The sequence below is a fragment of the Rhinopithecus bieti genome, unplaced genomic scaffold (assembly GCF_001698545.2).
Source record: "Rhinopithecus bieti isolate Rb0 unplaced genomic scaffold, ASM169854v2 scaffold_4907, whole genome shotgun sequence".
Classification (NCBI taxonomy): domain Eukaryota; kingdom Metazoa; phylum Chordata; class Mammalia; order Primates; family Cercopithecidae; genus Rhinopithecus; species Rhinopithecus bieti.
The window spans coordinates 844,664-863,911 of NW_016804501.1; the positions used below are offsets into that span (position 1 = coordinate 844,664).

General features: G+C 51.8%; 1 protein-coding gene across 1 annotated transcript in view; it reads left to right on the forward strand.

The window, feature by feature from the left end:
* The window catches only part of NOC4L (nucleolar complex associated 4 homolog), a 32,978-nt gene continuing 13,730 nt past the window's right edge, over nucleotides 1–19,248 (forward strand). Inside the window, exons 1-4 of the mRNA XM_017868828.1 lie at nucleotides 1–106; nucleotides 2,473–2,747; nucleotides 3,519–3,688; nucleotides 4,088–4,206. The gene's annotated coding sequence lies outside the window, so the exon portion shown is untranslated. The remainder of the gene's footprint in view (nucleotides 107–2,472; nucleotides 2,748–3,518; nucleotides 3,689–4,087; nucleotides 4,207–19,248) is intronic.

Here is a 19,248-nt window from a genome sequence, read left to right on the forward strand (position 1 = left end):
GGCATAATGAGACTGAAGTCTTGAAAACGTTATGAATTCTACCTTTGTTGGTAAAGACGCCAGCATCTTTGAAGCAGGCGCTCCGCTTGAAAATAAAAGTGACATGGTAAGTGTTTTCTTTGTGATGTATTCAGGTGACTTGGGATTAAAAAAAAAAAAAACCCTTATGGGACTTTATATTTAGAAGTTCTGTCAGTTGAAATATGAACCTGTATCTGTTGCTGCAGTGGTAGAAGGCTGTCGCACAATGAATGGTTATTGTGAAAGCTGTTAATTTTGTGCACACAAATAATTGTCAAGAACTTTCTAATAAAATACAGAAATAGATTAATAGTTGCTACACACATAAAGAGAGACTCCATGGTAGAACACTTTAGGAAGCACATTTTATCTTTTATGAACCAATATGTGTTTCCAGACATGTAAGTAATAATATCAAGCATGGTGGGAAGAGTAGATTAGAGGCTGATTCTGATCTGTGTTGGGATGGACTGGCATTCACAGCACTGAGCAAAATCGTCTTCGAGGACAGCGTTTCATTCTGTTGTTGACACGTCTTTTAAGAAAAAGTACTAGTTTGGGATTTTTTCACAGATAAAAATAAACTTGACCCCTAAATTTAAAATATTATTTTAAAATAAAATGTCAGATTTATTCATTTGTCACAGAGTTTATTCTGTTGATGGTTATATTGGCTTTGGCTAATCAGAGATTTTGACATGCAGGCATCCAGCTGAAATGTGACTTGGTGCACCCCTAAGATGTGAGTTTGTGCTGTATTTAAGAAAAATATTTTCCCCGTCTCTACTAAAATTAAAGTTAGCCAGGCATGGTGGCATGCGCCTGTAGTCCCAGCTACTTGGGAAGCGTGGTGGGAAGCTGGAGGCAGGAGAATGGCTTGAACCCGGGAGGATTAATTGGGGAAGAGAAAATTGCAGTAAGAGCGCAAGTCGAGTGGCCACTGGCAAACTGCAACCTGGAGTGACAGAGTGAGACTCTGGGGTCTCAAAAAAAAAAAAAAAAAAAAAAAAAAGAAAAGAAAAAGAAAAAGAATTGTAAAAACATCACACTTTTATAATCCTTTATCTTTTCAAATTTAATGGCCTAAATTTAAAAATACATATACAAGGGTAGCAGCTCACACCTATAGTCTCAGTGCTTTTCTACTCATTCACTCACCCACCCACCCACTCATCTATCCATCTACCTACCTGTCTGTTCATCCATCCATCCATTCACCCACCTACCCGTCCACCTACTCATCTGTCCCTCCATTCATCCACTCACCCACCCATCCACCTATCCACCTCCCAACTTGTCCATCCACCCACCCACCCACCCACCCATCCATATATCCATCCATCCACCCATCCACCCATCCACCCACCCACTCAGCCAGCCATCCCATCCATTCATTCATCCATCCATCCACCCATCCAGCTATCCATCTATCCATGTACTCATCTGTCCATCCATCTACCCATCCATCCACCCATCTTCTTATCTACCCATCCATCCATCCATCCATCCATTTATTTTTAATTACCTACTCAAAGTGGAACACCAACACATGACCCTAGGAACTCACAGTCCTGGTGGTATCAGAAAGCACAGGGAAGGTGCTGCAGGCGCAGAGGAAGAAGTGCCTGACCTGGGAGAATAGAGGTCATGCTGAGTCTTCAAAGCAAATAGGAAGTTCCTAGATGGTTACGGGGGAGGGAAATTCATGGCAGCAGGAGTAGTGCACACATGCACATGACAGGGAGCAGTGCAGTGCATTCAGGAAGCTCGGGGCTGTGTGATGAGAACTCAGAACACAGGGAGAAGGCAGCACAGGCCCAGAGGATGAGGGGCTGTGCGTCAGAGAATGGTGGGAAACCTCCTCAAATCCCAGGTTCCCCGAGGCCAGCCCAGGGCCAGCCTTGTGTGCAGGCGTTTCTGAGGACGGCGCGTCTCTGCATGAGCTTTGTGTGTCATGTGCAAGAGTGTGTGTTGTGTCCTGTGTGTGGAAGGGAGCTGCCGGCAGCGCATTTGTAGGGGCCGAGGGCCAGTCAGGATGTGCCATTAGAACCATGTGGCTTGACCGGGTGCCGTGGCTCACGCCTGTAATCCCAGTACTTTGGGAGGCTGAGGCGGGCGGATCACGAGGTCAGGAGATCGAGACCATCCTGGCGAACCGGTGAAACCCCGTCTCTACTAAAAATACAAAAAAATTAGCCGGGTGTGGTGGTGGGCGCCTGTAGTCCCAGCTTCTAGGGAGGCTGAGGCAGGAGAATGGTGTGAACCCGGGAGGCGGTGGAGCTTGCAGTGAGCGGAGATGGTGCCACTGCACTCCAACCTGGGTGACAGAGCGAGACTCCGTCTCGAAAAAAAAAAAAAAAAAGAACCACGTGGCTCCTGAAAGCAAGCCAGTGATACCAGAGATACCTGGTAGTAGCATCTATGTCTGATTAGATGTACATCTTTTGACAGTCTTTTTAAAAGCATGAGTGAAGAAAGAAAGACATAAACTTCCGGATTTGCATAAGCGAGCTTGCCAACTAAGGAAACACACGAGTATTATGTGTATCTTCAGGAGCACTTGATTCGACTCCAGGAGCAGAAACTGTAGCTGCCCCCACCACCCCCACCACTGCAGACCCTGCCCGGGGCCCCGCAGTCAACCACACAAGTGCAAGTGCAGTCGCCACCCCCTACCACAGCAGAGCCCCCAGCTCACGGCTCCGGGCCCAGAGCCCTGTTGACAGGTACCACCATGGCTAACCTCCAGGTAGCCTGGCTCGTCAGCGTTCAGTCATCGTTGCTTTCTTTTTTTATTTTTATTTTTTGAGATGGAGTTTCGCTCTTGTTGCCCCAGCTGGAGTACAATAGTATGATCTCAGCTCATCACAGCCACTGCATCCCGGTTTCAAGCGATTCTCCTGCCTCAGCCTCTGAGTAGCTGGGATTACAGGCATGTGCCACCATGCCCGGCTAAGTTTTGTATTTTTAGTAGAGACAGGGTTTCACCATGTTGGTCAGGCTGGTCTTGAACTCCTGACCTCAGGTGATCCACCTGCCTTGGCCTCCCAGAGTGTTGGGATTACAGGTGTGAGCCACCACGCCTAGCTTTTTTTTTTTTTTCTTTGAGAAGGAGTTTCACTCTTGTTGCCCGGGCTGGAGTGCAATGGCCCAATCTTAGCTCATTGCAACCTTCCCCTCCCGGGTTCAAGTGATTCTCCTGTGTCAGCCTCCACAGTAGCTGGGATTACAGGCGTGCACCACCGCGCCCGGCTAATTTTGTATTTTTAGTAGAGACCAGGTTTCACCATGTTGGCCAGGCTGGTCTCAAACTCCTGACCTCAGGTGATCCACCCGCCTCAGCCTCCCAAAGTGCTGGGATGACAGGCGTGAGCCGCCGCGCCCGGCCTTATCATGGTTTTTAATACCTGAGGTGGGTTGATGATTCCAGTCCCTGAGGAAGGATAACACGGTGTGACAGAGCAGGACACGTGTGATCCTTGTTTCTTGTTATTTAGACTCCACCTCCCACCTGCAAGGCCCAAGACTGATGTCGGCGCTGATGTCCCAGATGGCCCAGGTTGCTCTGGCCACGCCTTCTGTGGTGTCTGTCCTGGCAGTTGCGGTGCTGTCAGCCAGGGTCACAGCACCTCCATCAACGCAACAGGATAGCTGCAGAAAGCGGCAGGTAGGCAGCCAACTTCACCTCACCAAACTCGAAACAACTCACTTGAGTGAGTTGCATCAAACCTTTCTAAATTTCTCATTCTAGAAGTTGCTGAGTTGTTTTGCCATGTGTTAATTTTTTAAGATGCCTAATTAGAGCCTCATTCCTTGCACCTCCCCCTTCTAAGCAAATGGAGCAGAGACCGCAATACCCCCCAGTGAGAGCTGCTTGCCGCTATTAAGGGGAGATGCAGCATGGACGTTATTTCTCCTTTTTAAGGCAGCAGGCATTTCCTTTACTGTCATTGCCATGCAGTTTACTCGTCTGAGCAAATCAGCGGCAATGATGAGTGTGAGATGAAGCTCCTTGTCCACATGTGCTTCGTGTGTCCTGTGTGCTGTCTCTCTCCTGTCACCACAGGGGGCCAGACTGGTTGCGCAGCCTCTGCATGTGCAGCAGCTCCAAAAGCTGAAACAGCACCAGCAGCAAAAAGGTGTGCAGCCCTCAGCCACCCCAGGCCCGCTGCACCACAGCAGAAGGTAAGTGGCCACTTGGCTTTGTGGGAGCTGCATCTCACACTCATCGTTCAGGCCCCTTAGGCCAGAGTGGGGCTGGACTCAGCCCCTTCCTTTTGGAGGCAGCCTGATGAGCAGAGCTGAGGAGGCTCCTGGAGGTGGGTAGGGGCCGAGTGTTAAGGAACTCGGACCCTGTAATTCTTACATATATTTGCTCTCTGGGGGAGAGCTTGCTTTGCTATAGAGTATAATTTTTCAAAATATTTACAATGATTTCTGTGAAAAATCACTCTGACAAGGACTTCTATTTCTGGTAATATGGTAGATGAGAGAACCTGAAAATCTATCTCAACAAAACATCTAAAAATGCTGGATTTTCAAAAATTGCCAGGTAAGATATATAAAACCATGAATGAGTCTGCAGGATAGTAAGTCTAGAAACCAGGCGAGAGCTGAAGTCTAAGGAGGTAAGTCTGTGCTAAAGACACTCTATGACCTGGGTCCCGATGGACCCAGATGACCTAGAACTTTGAGGTGAGTTTCAGGAGCAGTCTGGAGAAGCCCTGGGCCCAGGGAGCTGCAGAACCAAATTGGAGACCCCCATATAAGGCTGGGCTCACAAAGGGATACAGCAAACACTACCAGGAAATGGTGAAGTGGGCAAACTACTCCTCTGAGCTTCACTGCAGGAACAGTATCTCACTTGGCCATGGCTGTGGATGGAACATCTTTAAAAAGTCCCTCCTGGCTGGGCACGGTGGCTCAAGCCTGTAATCTCAGCACTTTGGGAGGCCGAGACGGGTGGATCACGAGGTCAGGAGATCAAGACCATCCTGGCTAACATGGTGAAACCCTGTCTCTACTAAAAAATACAAAAAACTAGCCGGGCGAGGTAGCGGCCGCCTGTAGTCCCAGCTACTCAGGAGGCTGAGGCAGGAGAATGGCGTGAACCCAGGAGGCAGAGCTTGCAGTGAGCTGAGATCCGGCCACTGCACTCCAGCCCGGGTGACAGAGCGAGACTCCGTCTCTAAAAAAAAAAAAAAAAAGCCCCTCCTATAAATTTATGGCCCCTGGCTAGCACTCTCCACTACAGGTGTAGAGCCAAAGTTCATATTATTGACATGTTCAAAAGAACTGCAAACTGTGACTTTTAATTGCAAGCATATCTGGGTCTATAGTGCCCCCAGGCCTCTGCTAGAATGTATATTCTTGCAGGAGGAACCCCCAACCCAGGCCTCAAAGAATTCCAGCCAGCAGGATCCCTAGACTATAAGCTCATAGTGGAAAATCATAGCAAATGCAAGATAAGGGGGCTCAGAAGTGATGGCCAAAAGAACCACACCTACAAAGACTCAGATGTTAGAACAGGAAATGCAAATATGTTTAATGTGTTTGAAGAAACAAGGAGAAGCTAAAAAGCATGAATAGGAAGCAAGAGATTATCAGAGGCTAAGCAGACACTAAATGAACCAAATAGAACATCTAAAAATGAAAAATGTAATAATTGAAACTCAAAACTTAATGAAAGTAATCTTGATCCCTACCTCACACCCCATAGAAAATTAACTCAGTGGATCATAGACCCAAACATAAAATTCAAACTATGAAACATAGGAAGAAAGTTTTATGGCTATAGATTAAACATTTCTTAGATATGACACCAAAAATAGAGCCTATAAAAGGAAAAAATTGGCAAGTCATACTTTAATAAAATTAAACCTTTTTGCTATGTGAAAACCATTGTTTAGAGAATGAAAAGACAAGTTACTGGGAGAAAACCTTTGCCAGTTGTGTAGCTGATTAAAGACATGTAAACAGAACATACAGAGAACTGTCAAAGCTTACTAATACAAAAACAGCTTATTTTGTAGTGGGCAACAGATTTGAGCAGACAGTCCACCAAGGAACCTCTCTAGGTGGCAAATAAGCACTGTCCTCTGGGAAATGCAAATCAAAATCACAATGAGAAACTACTGCACACCCGTGAGAATGCCTTAAAAAAAAAAACGCCAAAACTAAGTGCTAGTGAGGGTGTGGAACAACAGAAATTCTCATACCTTGTTGGTGGGACTGTAAGATAGTGGAGCCCTCTGGAATCAGTTTGGCAGTTTCTTATAAAATAAAACAATCATTTACTGTATAACCCAGCAATCTCACCCCTCATTCTTCACACCAAAGAAATGAAGACATATGTCCCAAATGATAACCAAATACTGTAACCACAATGAAAAATGCAAGTGTTCACAGCAGCTTTATTCATTTACCTAAAACTGGAAGCAACCCAGACACTCTTCAACTAGCCAATAGGTAAACAAATGGCGGCCCACTGATTCCATAAAACAGCACTCAGCAGGAGAGAGGGCTGGACCACTGATGCTGGAGGCAGCAGGAATAAGCCTGAAATGTCTTGTGCAGAGTGAAAGAAGCCACACTTAGAAGGCTGCAGTTTTTGTTTTTATATGACGTTCTGGAGAAGGCAACACTATAGCAACAGAGAAGAGATCTGTGGTCACCTGGGCCTGGGGCAGTGGAAGGATTGACTTTCAAAGGGGCAAGAGGGAATTCTGGGGGGCTGTGGAAAGATTCTGTATCTTGATGCTGATGGTTGTTACATGGCTGTGTGCATTGATCAAAACTGAAGTATGCATCAGAAACAGCGACTTGGACTGTATGTAAATTATACTGCAGTGTTTTTGTGTTTTTGTTTTGAGACGGAGTCTTACCCTGTTGCCCAGGCTGGAGTGCAGTGGCACGATCTCGGCTCACTGTAAGCTCCGCCTCTCGGGTTCACATCATTCTCCTGCCTCAGCCTCCCGAGTAGCTGGGACTACAGGCGCCCGCTGCCGTGCCTGGCTAAATTTTTTTTGTGTTTTTAGTAGAGACGGGGTTTCACCGTGCTAGCCAGGGTGGTCTCAATCTCCTGACCTTGTGATCCTCCTGCCTCGGCCTCCCAAAGTGCTGGGATTACAGGCATGAGCCACCACGCCCAGCCTATACTGCAGTTTTAAAAAACTTAATGGAAGAGTTAAACAATACATTAGGGAATTTGTTAGCTGCAGAGAGATCTGGAGAAATAATCATGGTGGCATGAGACTAGGAAACAAGACAAAGAAGACAGGTTGGCTGCAGTGCTCAGGCCTGTAACCCCAGCCCTTTGGGAGGCCAGTGTGGGTGGATTGTTTGAGCCAAGCAGTTCAAGACCAGTCTGAGCAACATAGTGAGACCCCATCTCTGCAAAAAATAAGAAAAGAAGAGGGAGGGATGAGAAGATCTGACATTCAACTGAGTTTCAGAAGAGAATGAAAAAAGAAACTATTCAAAGAGTGGATGGTTGGCCGGGCGCGGTGGCTCAAGCCTGTAATCCCAGCACTTTGGGAGGCTGAGGCGGGCGGATCACGAGGTCAGGAGATCGAGACCATCCTGGCTAACATGGTGAAACCCCGTCTCTACTAAAAAAATACAAAAAACTAGCTGGGCGAGGTGGCGGGCGCCTGTAGTCCCAGCTACTCGGGAGGCTGAGGCAGGAGAATGGCGTAAACCCGGGAGGCGGAGCTTGCAGTGAGCTGAGATCGCGCCACTGCACTCCAGCCTGGGCGACAGAGTGAGACTCCGTCTCAAAAAAAAAAAAAAAAAAAAAAAAGAGTGGATGGTTGAGAATTTTCCAGAATGGGTTTAACTTACCAGTCTAAAGACTGAAGAAATACAAGTCCCTAGCGGGATACAAAGATATCTGTGCCTGACACATCTGGGCAAACTGTGGCACTCAAAGCAGATGAAAAAACCATGAAAGAACCCAGGAGGAAAACAGATTTCTCACAAAGGAAAGGGATTCCATGGACATCTCCCTTCTTACTAGGAACTGTGGAAACCAGAAGTAGCTTTAAAGCACTGGGATTAAACTATCTTTCAAGGATAAGAGTGAAACAAAGACAGACAAAAACTGAAAACATTTGCCACAAACAAACTCACCTTAAGAAGGCAAATAGCCCTCGATGTGGAAAGCAAAGCGCAGGGACAGAGGGCGTGCTGGAGAGTAGACGGTGATGCTCACTGGAGGGTCCCCCTGGGGCCAAGGGAGGGGCTGGGAGCCATGCACAGTGAGACTGGAGCATGAGCCTGAGGACAGCAACAATCAGTTGACCACCCCAGGCTGCCAGAGTGCGGCTCTGCTGATCTGCCCCTCATGCTGAGCTGCACAGATGCAAAGACCTTCCAAACACAGTCACACGACCTTAGGAACGTCTCCAGAGCTTCCATCATCATCCGGGTCTTCTCATCAGCTGCTGCCTGGTGAGGGCTCTGCCAGAGGACAGCCCCGAGTGCCGCCATCAAGGTTGAGGAGGCCACGTGCCACCCACGAAGCTGCCTGCAGGCCAGGAGGCTTCTCTTCTGGCTTTGGGCCACATGTGAAGGAGAACCTGTCAAGCTCTGACTGATGAAGTCTTCAGAAGGGCTCAGAGTCAAGTGGCAAAACTCCTGGTGCCATCTGCTTAATGACGGGCATGGGGTTTCCTTGGTGTTTTGATCTATAAATACAAAAAATAAGAACAGCGCTGATGCTGAATCTATGTCGTCCCATGGATGAATGAACTGATTGAAAAAAAAATCAAGCTGGGCGCGGTGGCTCACGCCTGTAATCCCAGCACTTTGGGAGGCCGAGACAGGAGGATCATGAGGTCAGGAGATCGAGACCATCCTGGCTCACACTTTGAAACCCCGTCTCTACTAAAAATACAAAAAACTAGCCGGGCGAGGTGGCGGGCACCTGTAGTCCCAGCTACATGGGAGGCTGAGGCAGGAGAATGGCGTGAACCCAGGGGGCGGAGCTTGCAGTGAGTGGAGATCGTGCCACTGCACTCCAGCCTGGGCGACAGAGCGAGACTCCGTCTCAAAAAAAAAAAAAAGAAAAGAAAAAAAATCAAATAGCCTGATGTTGAGAGTCAAAAAGGCCAAAGGGATCGTGACCAACTCAGCATTCCACTGGAGGCTGCATGATCAAACAGCAAACTGTTTATCATGAATGTAGGATGTAAGTAAAACTCATGACTGCGTCTGCTGCCAGAAGATTTGCTGAGGGCGGTCACTCCCTGGCTCTGGACTCCTTGAAGTTATCTACTGGGAAATCTAGCACCTATTGTTCGAGCCTGCTGTGAACCAAACGGGCAGACTGCCAGTTACCTGACAATCATCCCTCCCTTTCTCGCTGTCACTTTTACCAATCAATACGGAGGGCTGTGTAAAGCTCAGGGCCCTTGTCCACTAGAGGCAAGGTGCCCCCGACCCCTTTTCCCAAATATACTCTCTTGTCTCTTGTCTTTTATTCCCACGTTCACCCCCTTTGTTCAGTCCACCAGGGATTAAGGGCGGTTACAAGTGGCGCCCTGAACAGTGACAGAATCAGGCAGTTTACAGCCTGATCCATCTCACTGGGGTTAAATTTCACTTTTTATATTTAGTTATTACCATGCTTATGTTATTTTGTAATATGCTTATGTTATTTTGACTACTTGCATACCAATACTAATTGTAATGATTTCTCAGTCGGGATCATTGTTTTTGAACACCTAGAGCCTCGTGATCAATTTTTGTACACATTTCTGTTGCACAGAAGTGTATGGGAGCTGTCAAAGGATTCCAAGCATAAAATACATTAGGACTAAGTCTGTGGGAGAACGGAATGGGAATATAAAATCAGAATAAGGAGTGTTGCGGAACTTGGGTTATTAAAGAGCAGCTCAGTTGTGTGGCGTGGAGGTGCGGCGGGGAGTGGCAGCCCACGGAGGGTTGTGTGGCGTGGAGGTGCGGCGGGGAGTGGCAGCCCACGGAGGGTTGTGTGGCGTGGAGGTGCGGCGGGGAGTGGCAGCCCACGGAGGGTTGTGTGGCGTGGAGGTGCGGCGGGGAGTGGCAGCCCACGGAGGGTTGTGTGGCGTCGAGGTGCCGGCGGGGAGTGGCAGCCCACGGAGGGTCGGGCTCCTCAGAAGCAGTTTCCTGACTTGCGTGTTAGTCCCTGCGAGCTCTGTTCTCATATCCTAAGGCACAGTTTTGAACAGCAGGCGCATGGTGTTCAAAGGCCACTGGTTTGGAATATGAGCAGGGCTTTCGCCTTTTGCCTGCTGGCCCCAGAGCTGTGGGCTTGGTGGGCGATGATTCTCTCCCACCTTATGGGAAGCGCTGTCACCTGGACCAGGAGCTGTAGGCCCCACCAAGAAGAGAACTGCAAGCAGCAGCAGGTGCATTCTAGAAGGTTCCTTGAGCAGGAGCGAGGCCTCCTTTTCTGCCCACAGTCACAGGACAGTGCTACAGAGGCCTTTTCCCTGTCATTTTTGCTAATGGTAGAGTCTCCTGGTGTGGTCCAGGGGAGCTGCTCCCCCAAGGCCACAGCCCAGAGCAGCCGCCACCCTCGGGTGCCTCCTATGAGCCCCCAGGCCTTCCTGGAGTGGGCAGCTGGTGTTGCCTCCCACCCCTGCCCAGCGCAGCCCCTGGGAGCAGAAGCCATGGGGAGGGCTGGACTGCAGTGAGGACATCTCCTGGGATGTGCCAAACAACTGTGTGGAGCCTGGGCTGACTTCTCAGGGTCTTGGTGCAAATGGCATGGCCCAGGAAGCTGGGCTGCCTGGCTCAGAGATGCCAGACCCTGGCTGGCAATGGAGCTGCCAGCGGCAGGGATGCTGGGGGAGCTAGGGGTGTGGGCCATCGTGCTGCCTGCCCCAGCCTGGCAGCCTCTCTGTAGCAGAGCTGAGGCTGGGACGCAGATGGGGGAGCCTGGATGCGCCTCCTGCCTCAGCCACGGGAGGATGCGGTCCAGGAGCACAGCGGGGCCCGCGGGGGGAGCGCCTTCGGGTGCAGCTCGTCCCTGCCACCCATGCAGTGGTTTCTTTTTCTTTCCCACGCCTCCCCACAGTGATGTGGACCCCAGCAGTGTCATTGGCAAGGGAGGGCCTTGGGTCAGGGGCGCACTTCTCCAGAAACGGCGTGAGGTTTCTCTGAAAGGCCTGAGAGGCCGCCCCCACCCTGGGCTTCTCTCTGCTTAATCAGTAAGGCCTGGGAGTGCCCGGGGAGCCGCAGCAGGTGAGCCACACGCAGGTGGCACACCCTACCCACCGCCTCCCTCTGGGCCTGGACGGGCACAGCTGTGCTCTGGGGAGGCCGTGCCCTCCTCTGCTCCCTAACTCCGCGGGTGTGGCCAGTTTTGCTGACTGTGCCTGCTGCCTGGTCTCGTGCCACCTTCCAGAGACATGACTGCCACCCTGTCCTGGGCGAGAGCTTGGGGGTGGTTCTCCTCCTGACGCCTGGACGGGCCTCTCGGGTCTCCTGCGGAGACCAGGCCCAGCTGAGCCTGTGGGTCCACCTTTCAGTTGCCCAAGTTTGCATCTATCCAGTGACAAGGACCATCTCCTTGGAACCGGGGCTGATAGGGGGCCTACGACTGTTTGAGTGGGGGTGGCTGTGGGCCTTTCAGGCCCAGGACCCTGCCTGTGCCCTGGCAGGTGGACTCGTTCTGCCTTCCTTTTTTTTTTGTTTTTTGAGACGGAGTCTCACTCTGTCACCCAGGCTGGAGTATAGTGATGCAATCTTGGCTCACTGCAACCTCCACCTCCCGGGTTCAAGCAGTTGTCCCACCTCAGCCTCCCGAGTCGCTGGGATTACAGGCGTTCGCCACCACGCCTAGCTATTTTTTTTTTTTGTTTGTTTGTTTGTTTTGAGACGGAGTCTTGCTCTGTCGCCCAGGCTGGAGTGCAGTGGCCGGATCTCAGCTCACTGCCAGCTCCGCCTCCTGGGTTTACGCCATTCTCCTGCCTCAGCCTCCCAAGTAGCTGGGACTACAGGTGCCCGCCACCTCGCCCGGCTAGTTTTTTTTTTGTATTTTTTTTAGTAGAGACGGGGTTTCACAGTGTTAGCCAGGATGGTCTCGATCTCCTGACCTCGTGATCCGCCCGTCTTGGCCTCCCAAAGTGCTGGGATTACAGGCTTGAGCCACTGCGCCTGGCCAATTTTTGTATTTTTATTAGAGACGGGATTTCACCATGTTGGCCAGGCTGGTCTCGAACTCCTGACCTCAGGTGATCCACCTGCCTCGGCCTCCCAAAGTGCTGGGATTACAGGTGTGAGCCACTTGTGGCTAGCCTTGCTCTGTCTTCCTGATAGTGTAGACCTCGCTCCTGGAGGGCTAGACTCCTCCAACTCGCCCTAGAGTCTCTCAGCAACCAGAATGCACAGGGCTGTCCGGAACACTCACATCTGGAAAGGTGAAGGAGGGGTTGGCCGCCCCTCCATAGCTCACTGTCTTCCCGCTCCTTCTCTAAGGCCTGTTATTTTGTAGCAGGATGAGCCACAGACAAAACTCCTCAGAGACCAGATTAAAGAAGGAAGAGGTTTTTACTTGGCCAGGAGCGTCGGCAGACTCGCGTCTTAAGAGCCGAACTCCCTGAAAAAGAAATTCCTAGCCCTTTAAAGGGCTTTCAACTCTAAGGGGTCCACGTGAAAAGGTCATGATAGATCAAATAAGTGTGAGGAATGTGACTGGGGGTTACATACATCAGCTAACAGAACAAAAAGTTTTACAGTGCTTTCTCATACAATATCTGGAATTTACAGATAACACCAGTAGTTTTGGTCAGGGGTTAATATTATTATTATTATTTTAACCATCACGGCCAGGTGGTGGCACCAAGGTCGTCTATTTATCTTCCTTCTATTTCTTTCCAACTTTTTGCTTTCTCCCTTTTCTCTTGTTTTATAAACTAGGGAAAAGGGGAGGTGGGGGAGAAGCTGGGAAGACAACAGGGGAAATGGTGTTCTCATTCCATAATTTGAGTTCCTAGATGAATGCCCAGCAAGTCACAGTTCAGGCCCAGCAGCCGACCGGCCAACAGCCAAGAGTGGCCTACGGTTCACGGCCCGCCAGGAGAGGGGCCTACGGTCCGCAGCCTGCCAGCAGAGGGGCCTACCCTCCGTGGCCTGCCAGGAGAGGGGCCTGTGGTCCGTGGCCCACCAGGAAGGCACTCTATCTGCCGTCCCCCCGTGTCTCAGGTTCCCAAGGCCATGGGGACCCTGCCAGTGCAGGCCCACATGCAGGTGGGGGCGGCTCACACTGTGCCCCTCCCACGTGACTGATGTGCTCCTTGCTGTCATTATCCTACGTTCAAGACCCACCCCCTTCCTCCAGAGAGGTAAGGAGATGGGAGTATGTGGACAGCCCAGCCCTGCACTACACACTGAAGGTCCCTCCTCCCTATTCTGTGCTCCGTGAAGGTTGCAAAGAGCCCTCGAGGCCCAGCCACAGATGCCTGCCTGAGCCCTCAGCAGCTGGTGGCCCAGCAGGTGAGTGCTCACCATCCTGCCGCCGGCATGGCCTTGGCACACCCCTCAGCCCCCACCCCAACCCCTCCCACCTGGTCCCCACTGTCACTGACACTTCTGCCTTCCTGTTGCCCCTCCCACCTCTTCCTCTGTGTGCTCAGCTGGTGTCCTTCCCGTCGGGCAAACCGCTTCTCTTCCCCTCTCACATCTCTTCTCGAAACTCTGGGGAAGGCTCCAGGCCCCCGTGCCACTGTGGAAGGACCGGGATGGGCCTGCCTGATGTGCCACAGCTGCCCCGGTGCCCGTTCCTCCCACCTCCCGAGTGTGCCCCGGTGCCCGCTCCTCCCACCTCCCGAGTGCCCCGGTGCCCGCTCCTCCCACCTCCCGAGTGTGCCCACGGTGCCCGCTCCTCCCACCTGAGTGTGCCCACGGTGCCCGCTCCTCCCACCTCCCGTGTGCCCACGGTGCCTGCTCCTCCCACTTCCTGAGTGTGCCCACAGTGCCCGCTCCTCCCACCTCCTGCGTGTGGCCAGGCCCACATCTCATGTCTGTGCACCCAGCGGTCCTGAGCCGTTATCAATCCCCGATAAACGGCAATTGTCGTGACGTCGCCTTGTGGTCTGGGGTAAATACCAAGGTGCTTGGTTTCATGGCCAAGGAGATTGAGGTCGCAGACACACACACACAGACACACACACACACACAGACACACACACACAGACACGCACACACACAGACACAGACACACACGCGCAACAGACGCGCACAGACACGCGGACACAGACACATACACGCAGACACAGACACACGAAGACACACGCACACATATACACGCAGACACATACGCACACATACATGCACACAGACACGCACACAGAGACACGCACACGCACATACACACAGACACAGACACGCACACACACAGACACACGCACACATACACATACACACGCAGACACGCACACATACACGCAGACGCACGCACACACATACACGCAGGCACATACGCGCACACACACGCGCACACACACGCGCACACACACACACACGAGTGAGTTTGGAGCAGAAATTTAATAAGCAAAAGGAAAGAACAGCTCTCCGTCACAGAGGGGAACTGAGTGGGTTGCCAAGTTGTAGTCAAGATGTCAAGACTTTTTTGTTTGTTTGGATTTTCCTGTCACCCAGGCTGGAGTGCTGTGGCATGATCTTGGCCCACTGCAACCTCCACCTCCCGGGTTCAAGCGATTCTCCTGCCTCAGCCTCCTGAGGTACACGCCACCACACTCGGCTAAGTTTTGTATTTTTAGTAGAGGTGGGGTTTCACCGTGTTGGCCAGGATGGTCTTGATCTCCAGACCTTGTGATCTGCCCGACTCAACCTCCCAAAGTGCTGGGATTATAGGCGTGAGCCCCCGCGCCCAGCCTGTCAAGGTTTTCATAAATGGGCTAGTGATGAGGGGCTGGAGGAGGGATGTCCTGTCCTCCCAGGGCCCAAGGATTTAGCTGGGACCAGGTGTGCTATCTGTATAGAGAAGAGTTCCTATCAGACTCTTAGTCTGTGTTGCTCTGTGACGCTTTTCTGGGAGGTCTCTGGGTCTGTTCCCAGACATCTTCTTGGGGCTACAGGCACCCCGGACAGTCTGCTTTTAGTTTCCCTAAAGGGAAAGGAATGTGCTTATTAGGGTCCACTGTTTTATTGAGGCCCGTTGTGTAACTGTGAAGTTTGGCGATTACCCAGGAAACTCCCCGCTGACTCCTTCTGGGCCCGAGCTGTCTCATCTGTGACTTACAGTCTGCTCTTTTAGCCTGCTTGTTGTTAAGAGGAGAAGTGATTTTGAACTCAGAGGTTAGAAAGGGAGCTATTTTTGAGCTGCTTTTTGTGAAAAGGCAAGTTTTCTGCCAGAGACTGGCTTTACCCTACCTAAACCATTTCTTTCTGCCTCCTGTAACAGTTGCCTTTGCATTCTGCTGGCATTTGTTTGAACACGGTCCACAGGTTCAGCGGTTGCGTCTCTAATCAGCTGCCAGTCCCCGTCCCAGACATCTTTGCATCCACGCTGAGGTCTGAATTGAGGGAGGCAGGCTGGTGTTTCCATCCTCACAACTCCAGTGAGCCGTGCTTGGCCGTGGCCTGCGTCTCCCTGGTGGTTAGTGATGTTGGCATCGTCCACCTTTTTCAAACAAAGTGCTGGACTGAGAGAGAATTCACACACTGTATCCACTCAGTCCATGGTTTTTAGCAAAAGGCTTATAGAGGTGAGCAGCCATCACCACATACAATCTAAGAACATTCTCATCATCCCCAAAACAAACCCCACCCACTCCTGGCCACCGTGCCCCGTCCCAGCCCCCCCTTCCGGCCCTGGCGCCCTTTAATCTCTGGCTGTGCCTGGGACACTCCCTACAGCTGGAGCCTTCCTTCATTTAGCGGCAGGTTCCGGAGCCTGCCTTCACTTAACGTTGGGTTCCGGGTTCATCCACGTGGTGCCCGTGCTGGTGCCTCGCTCCTTTTTCTCTCCTGGTGCGGATTTCCCATGTTTCATTATCCATTCATCAGCTGATGGACATGGGGCTAGTTTTTAGGTTTTGGCTACTGTGAACAGTGCTGCGGAGAGATTTGCGTACACGTTTCTGTGTGGACGTAGGCTTCACTGATCTGCGGTGTACAAGGTGCATAGGAGGGAAGTGCTGGGTCATAAGTGACTCTGCATTTAACGTCCCAAGGCTTTGCCCAGCTGTCTCCACATGTGACCTTCCCACCAGCAACACGTGAGGTGTCCACTGAACAATCACAACTTTCACAAATCTGGGGAGGAGAGCTTTTTAAACCAGCTTCAACGCAGGTGGACCGAGCTGTTTCTTAGAAAGGGTTGCACCCTGCAGGGTGGCTGTCCTGCCAGGCTGGGAAGTGGAGCCTCTGGCAGAGACACAAGCAGGCACTTCCGAAGTGAGGAGGCTGTGGCGGGTGTGTGCCCAACAGCTTGGCCAGGCGCACGTGTTCAACAGGTCACAGAACGGTATGAATATTCACAAAAGGGGAACATGGACGTGTGTAACAGGCAAACACACGTTATGTAGGTCCCATCTTCACCTTGGGGGGGAGGCATCATATTTGAATGCATTATGAATAATTAGACCGTGCATGCGAAAAGCTGAAGTGGGGACGGGAAGGCACTCTGTGTGCAGCCTCTACACCAGCCAGGGCCATGCATACTTTGGTGCTCTCTGATCAGGAGAAAGTTACCGCCGTCAGCGTTGAGTCCAGTCAGGGCCGTAGTCATGGCTGGTGGAGCAGGGATCAGTGAGTCCGCGTGTGAGCTGGGTAAGCTGCAGTTGCTTCAACATTGCTTGTCTTGAGGCCAGAGCTTGCTTAGCTGCTAGAGAGAAACATCTTGTGGCCCCAGAACATGGTTTATTCTGTAAGTGTGGGTGTATAACTTGAACCTCACACAGCCCAGCCTTAGGTCCTGTTTGTAATTTGCCATCTGATTGCCATGAAGACTCTGTTCTGTCAGTCTTAGGGTCCCTGTTTTTTTTTTTTTTTTTTGAGACAGAGTCTTGCTCTGTCGCCCAGGTTGGAGTGCAGTGGCAGGATCTCAGCTCACTGCAAGCTCCGCCTCCAGGGTTTACGCCATTCTCCTGCCTCAGCCTCCTGAGTAGCTGGGACTACAGGCGGCCGCCACCTCGCCCGGCTAGTTTTTTGTATTTTTTTAGTAGAGACGGGGTTTCACGGTGTTAGCCAGAATGGTCTCGATCTCCTGACCTCGTTATCCGCCCATCTCGGCCTCCCAAAGTGCTGGGATTACAGGCTTGAGCCACCGCGCCCGGCCTAGGGTCCCTGTTTTAACAGAAGTTTCCGGTTTTTTGCATCTCCACCCATGCCTACCTTCTTGGCCATCCTTGTGGGTGTGAGGTGGATCTCACTGTGGTTGAGCTGCATCTCCCTGAGGAGTGGCATGGGATGCATCTCCGTGGCTGGCGAGTGGCATGGAATGTGTCTCCGTGGCTGGCAAGTGGCATGGAATGTCTCTGTGGCTGGCAAGTGGCATGGAATGCATCTCCGTGGCTGGTGAGTGGCATGGAATGTGTCTCCGTGGCTGGTGGCCACTGTGCCTGGCAGTGCCCCGAAGAGAGCTTCCGTCAGGCTGAGCCCAGGGAGGGCAGGGCAGGGTTGTACCTCAAACACCACGGGCCTGTTCTGGGCTTGTTCTTGTCTGCCCTAAGTGTCCACAGACCTTCAGTGGCTGGTGCTTTGCTGATGTCACCAGCCAAGGCTGCTTCACTGTAGGGTCAGCAGAAGTCAGTTCTCACTGTCTTCCTTGACCAAAAACTGGACCACATCAGTGGTGGCTATTTATATACCATAAGCGGCATTTTGGTAATTCTGGGTATGTTGCTTTCTAATAAATGAGAGAAAACCAACGTGCTGGGAATTAGCTGATTCCAGGCTCTGGAGAGGCAGCGTTTCCCGTTTCGCTGCTTTGACCGCCTCTGAGGTCCAGTCCACCTCGGGAAAATGACGGCAGTGTCAAATTCTGTTATACACAGATCCATCTGTTCATCACACCCTTTAACACACAGGTTCAGCACAGCCGCTGGTGACGTGTCAGACCACAGTGGCCAGCAGCAGGGGCACGTACTTCCAGCAGCCTGGGCTGCTCAGCACAAGTTACTACAGCAGTGTGTCACCATGGTTGGCTCCCAGATGCCTGTGCTGGGAGCATGGAACCCTGGGCAGCTCTGGACGCTGCAAGGCCGAGTCAGTAGCCAAAGCCCAGATGCAGCCTCCACTGGGAGGTTCCAGGCCCCCAGCAGAGGCAGGGGCAGGCATGGGGAGTGGGGTGGGAGCCACCCAAGAGCTCAGCAGGGCGGCTTCCTTGACGTGTGCCCTGACCAAGGGGATTCAGCACATGCTCCAGTCAAGGAGGGTGCCCCCATTCTCATCCCCTTTGCTGTTGGACTGAGGTGGGACGTCCAGGGCTGCTGTTGCTTAGTTTTTACACTGGGAAGCTCCCAGGACTAGGACTGGCCCAGAAACCTGGACCCTGGGAGAAGCCTCTCATTGGATGACCACAGTAGACACCGGGAGGACAGCTCTGTAGCCAAGGCCCCACGTTTCACCACGCACGAGGGTGCCATGTGCAGCCTGCACTGAAGCTTGCCTTGTGTGGGAATGTTGGGTTTATATCCCGACGAAGCGTGTGCTCATGTCTGGCGTGAGGTTTCTGGTCTGAGTGTGTCCCCATGAGCGTCCATCCTGCTTGTGGGATTTGACTTCTCATGCGTCACCTTGGCCTGTGGCTGGGGGACAAGCGAATATAACTCGAGGTGAGCCTCAGTCTCAGGAATGTTTCCACAGTCATTCTACTGAAGCAGGTATCTCCAGGCAGAGAAAGAACCACAGTTCCCTCCTATTTCTTTGAATATTATCATACAAGGCCGGGCGCGGTGGCTCAAGCCTGTAATCCCAGCACTTTGGGAGGCCGAGACGGGCAGATCACGAGGTCAGGAGATCGAGACCATCCTAACACGGTGAAACCCTGAGGTCAGGAGATCGAGACCATCCTGGCTAACACGGTGAAACCCCGTCTCTACTAAAAATACAAAAAAACTAGCCAGGCGCGGTGGCGGGCGCCTGTAGTCCCAGCTACTCAGGAGGCTGAGGCAGGAGAATGGCAGGTACCCGGGAGACGGAGCTTGCAGTGAGCTGAGATCCGGCCACTGCACTCCAGCCCGGGGGACAGAGCAAGACTCCATCTCAAAAAAA